Here is a 6,000-nt window from a genome sequence, read left to right on the forward strand (position 1 = left end):
TTGGGGACCCAATTCTGATTCTTTTATCATCTATTTGCATGGTGGTAGTGCTCCTGCTGCGACTCACCAGTTGATACCGATTGACAGTAGCTCTCCAGAGTTCCAGATCAGGGTTTTCCCCACTCTTACCTGGCAATTCAGGAATCAAACCCACTACCTCCTGCATGCAAAGCAGATGTTCCCCCATTCATCAGGTCCAAATTAAAATTTGATTATTCTAGTGCTGGAGATTATTGCTTGTCACCACTTTGAGCAGAGGCGGTTCTAGGGTAGTGTGACTGGTGTGCTTGCACAAGTTGCCACACTGCAGGGGGCAACAACACAATGCTTTAGAACAGAGTGCAAGAGGCCGTGTGTGGGGGTGCCAAATTTTAATGTTGCACAGGGTGCCACTGAAATTTGAGTGCCCAAAGTCCGCCACTGCTTTGAGCATCAGAGCCAGCAGTTAGAACAAATGCTCGTTAAAGACCGGAAACAGTCTGAGCACCACATTAACTTTGTGTAAGCAGATCAGGATGAATTATGAATACACAGATCTTCTGGAGGAGCCCTCAGTGTGCATAGGAGTGCAGCCTTAAGGCATGGGTGAGGGGGATGAGGGAGAACCAAAGCAGACAAGCCACCACATCCAACACCTGCTAACCTCGTGTGCTTGGTCCAGATGTACAGACTTCAGCAGCTAGGGTGCTAAGTGAATGCACATCTTTCACCAGCACTGAAGGAACTGCATGGGCTTCAAATTAGCTAACAAATCATGTTCAAGGTTTTATCATTGATATACAGTGGAACCTTGGTTCTTGAACGCCTTGGTACTCAAACTTTTCAGCTCCTGAACTCCGAAAACCCAGAAGTGAGTGTTCCAGTTTTTGAACATTATTCGGAAGCTGAACATCCAATGCGGTTGTCGGCTATTGTTTCCGGGGCACCTGCGCCAATTGGAAGCTGTGCCTTGGTTTTCGAACGTTTCAGAAGTAGAATGGACTTCTGGAATGGATTATGTTGGAGAACCAAGGTACCACTGTATCTTGAGGCTTGGGTACCTAGGTGATAACCTTCCCCATTATAAACCTAACTGAGCATCCTACTGACCATACCACCACTTGTGTACTTCTGTTTCATGGTTTCATGAAAATGAGAGTTCCCTCTGGACCTCCTTCCTGTAGTACAGGATGATGGGCTTCAAACAACAATGGTAGATGTCTTCTTTGACTTGGAAGACATTTTAAAAGTATGCTGCATTGTTTTTTGGTTTCTTCTTTTTTTGGTGTCATACAGTGAGCTGTATTTTAGATGAAATATGTTTATGGTTTATGTCTTGCTTTTTTGGTTATTTTTTGTAAGCTGTTTTGGTAAAGGTAAAGGTAAAGGTACCCCTGCCCGTACAGGCCAGTCTTGCCAGACTCTGGGGTTGTGCGCCCATCTCACTCAAGAGGCCAGGGGCCAGCGCTGTCCGCAGACACTTCCAGGTCACGTGGCCAGCGTGACATCGCTGCTCTGGCGAGCCAGAGCTGCACACGGAAACGCCGTTTACCTTCCCGCTAGAAAGCGGTGCCTATTTATCTACTTGCACCCGAGGGTGCTTTCGAACTGCTAGGTTGGCAGGCGCTGGGACCGAGCAGCGGGAGCGCACCCCGCCGCGGGGATTCGAACCGCCGAACTTTCGATCGGCAAGCCCTAGGCGCTGAGGCTTTAACCCACAGCGCCACCCGTGTCCCTGTTTTGGTATTAAATGGTATATAAATATAGGAAAACAAATAAGAAGGCAAAGCTGTCCTTTTCCATATTCAGTTGTTGAGCATGTTCTCCCTTCTTTAACAAGTTCCCTCCCAGTGGGAAGTGAGATGAAAATTCTCCAGGGCTGTTCTAGTTTCCTTCCTTTGGATCCATGCCTTCCCCCGACCCTCTACCACCATTCAAGTTCCACTTTTTGCTGACACAACTCTCAATGGTGGCAGGACATAATGAAGACAGGTCCACTGGAAAGGCAGACTTCCCTCTCCACTTGAAGCAGGAGATCTCTTCTGTCCTATAGTTCCTTGGGGTACCTTCCCAGAGACCACAGGATTGCAGGGTGATCCTGTTGCAGATGAATTAAAAACTGTGGCCGAAAGCTGCAAGCTGGCACACCTAACTGACCCAATTTTTATTTCATTTCATTAACGGAAAGCATGCTTTCCCCTCCCAAGTTAAGACATCTAAGTTTTCATAATATTTATTTTTGTTCTTGGAATCTACCCCAGGGATGTGGTTTTAAGTTATGGGTTATGGAAAAACAACCATGGAAAATCCACACTCGAGAAGAACAGTGTGGCTTTAATGGAGCAACTCCTACTGCAGGCCTGTGAAATAAAGCCTTGCTTTGGCCAATGGCTAAATTAAAAGGCAACAAACAATTATTTTGTGAGTCTTCTGGTCCATTTGGAGTTGGGGAGCCATAGTTTACAAACATAACTGTAAGTCATGCGGTAGCATGTTTATTTGAATAATTTACTGTTGCACTGAACTTTTGCTAACTTTTTTTTTTAAAGAGTACTTTTTTATCACTGTCTTAGATGTACTGCAGTCTAGCAATTTTGCATGCCAAGGACAGATTAGACCAAGTAGTATAAAACTGTCTCTCTGGCTTTCGGTTAACAGTGTTGGCTGATAAATATCTACTACAACTTCAGTATAACTTCCAAAAATCTGAACATAATTAGCTCTACTTCTAAGAATCAAAACAGTGAACCAGACACAATGGGATTTGCTTATTTACTTCTCTTGCATAGGAAAAACTGCATACATTGACATGCCCATCACTCACTACACATCCACAAGGCAGCTCCTGAGGAGGGGAGGAGTCTGATCTGGATATCACATGCTCAGAAAGGATCACCTGTCACATATCTAGTGCATGAGGAACCAACCCTTCAGATCCTGTTCGACTGCCAGACTGTGTCTGCTTAAGCTGATGGGAGTTAGCATCATCTAGCAACATCTTTTCTTTGCCTAGATTTTGCCCAGCCCTCCAACCCCAACCCTATTGCAGGTAGTCCAGACCTCTGCCCACTTGCCTGTATTTTACCTAAATCCATTCCAGTCTGTCACTTTTCTCCTCCTTAATCTCATGTTGCCCTTGCAGAACTCAGCGGGGAAGTGGGTGGGTACAAAACCTGAATTAGTTGGCTCTGTCTCCACCTGCTGTTGGCCTCCTGTCCTACCAATCACAATGGCACCACCCACCACCAATTAGCATCCAGAAAGGGCAGGGCCTTTTCTTCACCTGCACAGGTCACTATTTATGACTTTAGGCTTCAAAAACCTTTGGTTTGCAAGTCCCCCCTCTTTTCTTCTTATTGGAGCAACATGGCAGCACACTGATCTTTCAAGATACGGCGTTTTCTCCAACTAGATTACATGCATAGTAATCCCACTGAAATTAATGGACCTACGGTAAGTTGCTCATTAATTCCAACATGTCTGCTCTGAGTAGGGCTAGCATTGGATACACCTAGCATTTTTTGAAATCGATAAAATTTTTGTAAACCAAACCACTGCTTTTAAATGACAATTCCCTGCAGCACACTTTTCGATGTTCACTTTCCTAGAAATTTTATGCTTTATGTTCAAACACAGTATATTTACAACGGTATCAAGCTCTCCCACTGACACTTCGAGAGCCAGCCATGTTTTACTGAGGATCGGCTGTAACCAAAAGCCTATGAAGAACTCTTTTTAATATTGTGGCTCCAAAATACATTGTTAATCGCAGCTCAGCGCAATAAATCATTTCTTGTAAAACCATCAGGCGTCAGGTGGAAAACCAAGCACTGTTCTGCGGCTTAATAAAATAATATTTTTAAAAAAACACTTCTAGGTTTTCTGTTAATACCTCCTTGTTTCCACACATTTTAATTACCTGCAGCGAGACCCAAACCAGCCTTTTCTCAATCAGTCAATTCTTCTCACTGTGCAATGAATCTGTCTCACACAGCACCAAAAAAAAAGGAGTCTGGTTGTAATTCCTGTCTGCAGTGGCCAATATGAAACAGATGAGGGTATTGCATTTCTTTCCTTTGATTAATTTAGCTGTGCCAGTTAGTTTAATTCCCTGCCCCCCAGCACAATTTGCCCCAGAGTGCTCCACACTACTGAATAAATCTGTTGTTTGGTTTAGAGTTTTCATTTAGTGTGTCCTCCTAACAATTTAGACAATCCAAAACAACCCAGCTACATGACAGGAGTATGCTTTAACCTTATGTGTACTGAAATACACATAATCTAGGGCATGACCTCAATTTTAAGCCTTGGCAAATATCTAAACTGGTCATAGATATCTCTGTACACTCACACGAAAGGTCTCTAAAATAGAGGTAGCTAACAGGTTTGGGCTGCATTCATTCCTGGGCCAAAGCTCTACTGACCACCTGCCATGGTTGGTTTGGCCAAAAGTGGGCGAGACCATCCTTTACTCTCACAAGCAGCTCTCCTCATGTGATCCTTGGAGGATTATTGATTTCTCCCTGATTGCTGAGGAAGGAGCAGTTTATATCCAGGCAGTTTACATTCTCGGTAGTGGCGCCCACCCTGTGGAACGTCCTCCCATCAGATGTCAAGGAGATAAACAACTACCTGGCTTTTAGAAGACACCTAAAGGCAGCACTGTTTAGGGAAGATTTTAATGACAATGTTTTAACGTATTTTTAATCCTTTGTTGGAAGCTGGGGGAGCCAGAAAAAAAGTTTGGAGGAATGGCGTTCAGATCAAGCATAAGTATATAAGGAAAGCTCTCTTGGATAAATCCATAGGCTTGTCTACTAAAGGACTCCGTTTTCCACAGTGACTAATCAGATACCTTTGGGAAGCTAGACTAGAGGCAATCCTCTCCTGTTGTCTCCAGCGGCCATTATTCAGAAGCATACTGTCTCTCATCCTGGAGGTGGCAGAGAGCCATTAAGACTAGAAGCCATCAATACTTAAGCAGAAAGCAAGGACATGGTAGCAGACAGTTAAGTGAAATACAAAGTACAGAGATTATGGCTATGGCAAAATCTGTCCTTCAGTTTTCTTGCCCCGCAAACAAATCTTCTGTTTTTCTCCCTCATTCGCAGGTTACTTTAGAATTCCTTTAGCATTTTCCTGGATGCAGCTCGGAGTTTTCCTTATTACTGTGAGGTGGCAGGTTCTGTGCCTGTTTTAACTTCAACGTTTTCTGCAGTCCCTTGGCCTTTAATTGAAGTTCAGAAAGCAGTGAGGTTGTCTACCAAGTGTCTGGGATTGGTGTACTTGCTAATTTGATTTAAGGGAAGTCCCTCCTTTTGATTTTCATTTGAAAACATTTCTTTATAAGTAAAAAAGACTTAAGAAAGTTATGGGGAAATGCCCTGGAAAGTGTGGTATAACAACTGTTTGACACAACATTGCTTAAGAGGAATCTAATTTCCAGTAAGGTTAGTCATATTGGTCCTTTTTTTAGTAGCCTGAGGACCATAAAAAATGGAGAAAATTGAAAGCCCTCCTTCACAGGGGTAAGTAGCCTTGTTGTGCAGAACTTGCTGTTTACTCTCTTCTTAAAAAAAAAAGTATAGAGGCTCACCTTCTGAGTAATTTTAGAATTCTCATCACCATATAACTAATAATCAACAAGAGTTGCTGACAACTGGCCATTAATTTTAATTTTCCATTGTCACAGGAAGGGAAAAAACAGTAGAATTTCAAACCCAATGGGATAATCAGGTTCAGAGGATTGAAAACAATTTGCAGGGCCTTTTCCTGTCTTCACTATAAAGAGCATTTGTTCTGCCTGGCTCTTGGAATATAGCTGGCAACATACCAAATATGTCTGCTTTATAGAAAGGGAGACTTTATTCACTAAGTTGAAGCAGTGTCCAAGACAGGTCTGCTAGAATTTTTGCACCTCTCATTCATACACAGCCTGGGTATTTTACGTCACAGTTCCTAGAGTGGTTCTGTGGTAGAATTTAAAATAAAATGGCTTATCTTTGAATTTAGGTATAACTA

General features: G+C 43.1%; 1 protein-coding gene across 1 annotated transcript in view; it reads left to right on the plus strand.

The window, feature by feature from the left end:
- The window catches only part of LOC309364952 (protein SSUH2 homolog), a 43,744-nt gene extending 39,568 nt beyond the window's left edge, over positions 1-4,176 (plus strand). The window contains exon 13 of the transcript XR_014165905.1: positions 4,157-4,176. The gene's annotated coding sequence lies outside the window, so the exon portion shown is untranslated. The remainder of the gene's footprint in view (positions 1-4,156) is intronic.
- Positions 4,177-6,000: the final 1,824 nt, after the last annotated feature.

The sequence above is a fragment of the Podarcis melisellensis genome (assembly GCF_964234715.1).
Source record: "Podarcis melisellensis genome assembly, chromosome: 2".
Lineage (NCBI taxonomy): Eukaryota > Metazoa > Chordata > Lepidosauria > Squamata > Lacertidae > Podarcis > Podarcis melisellensis.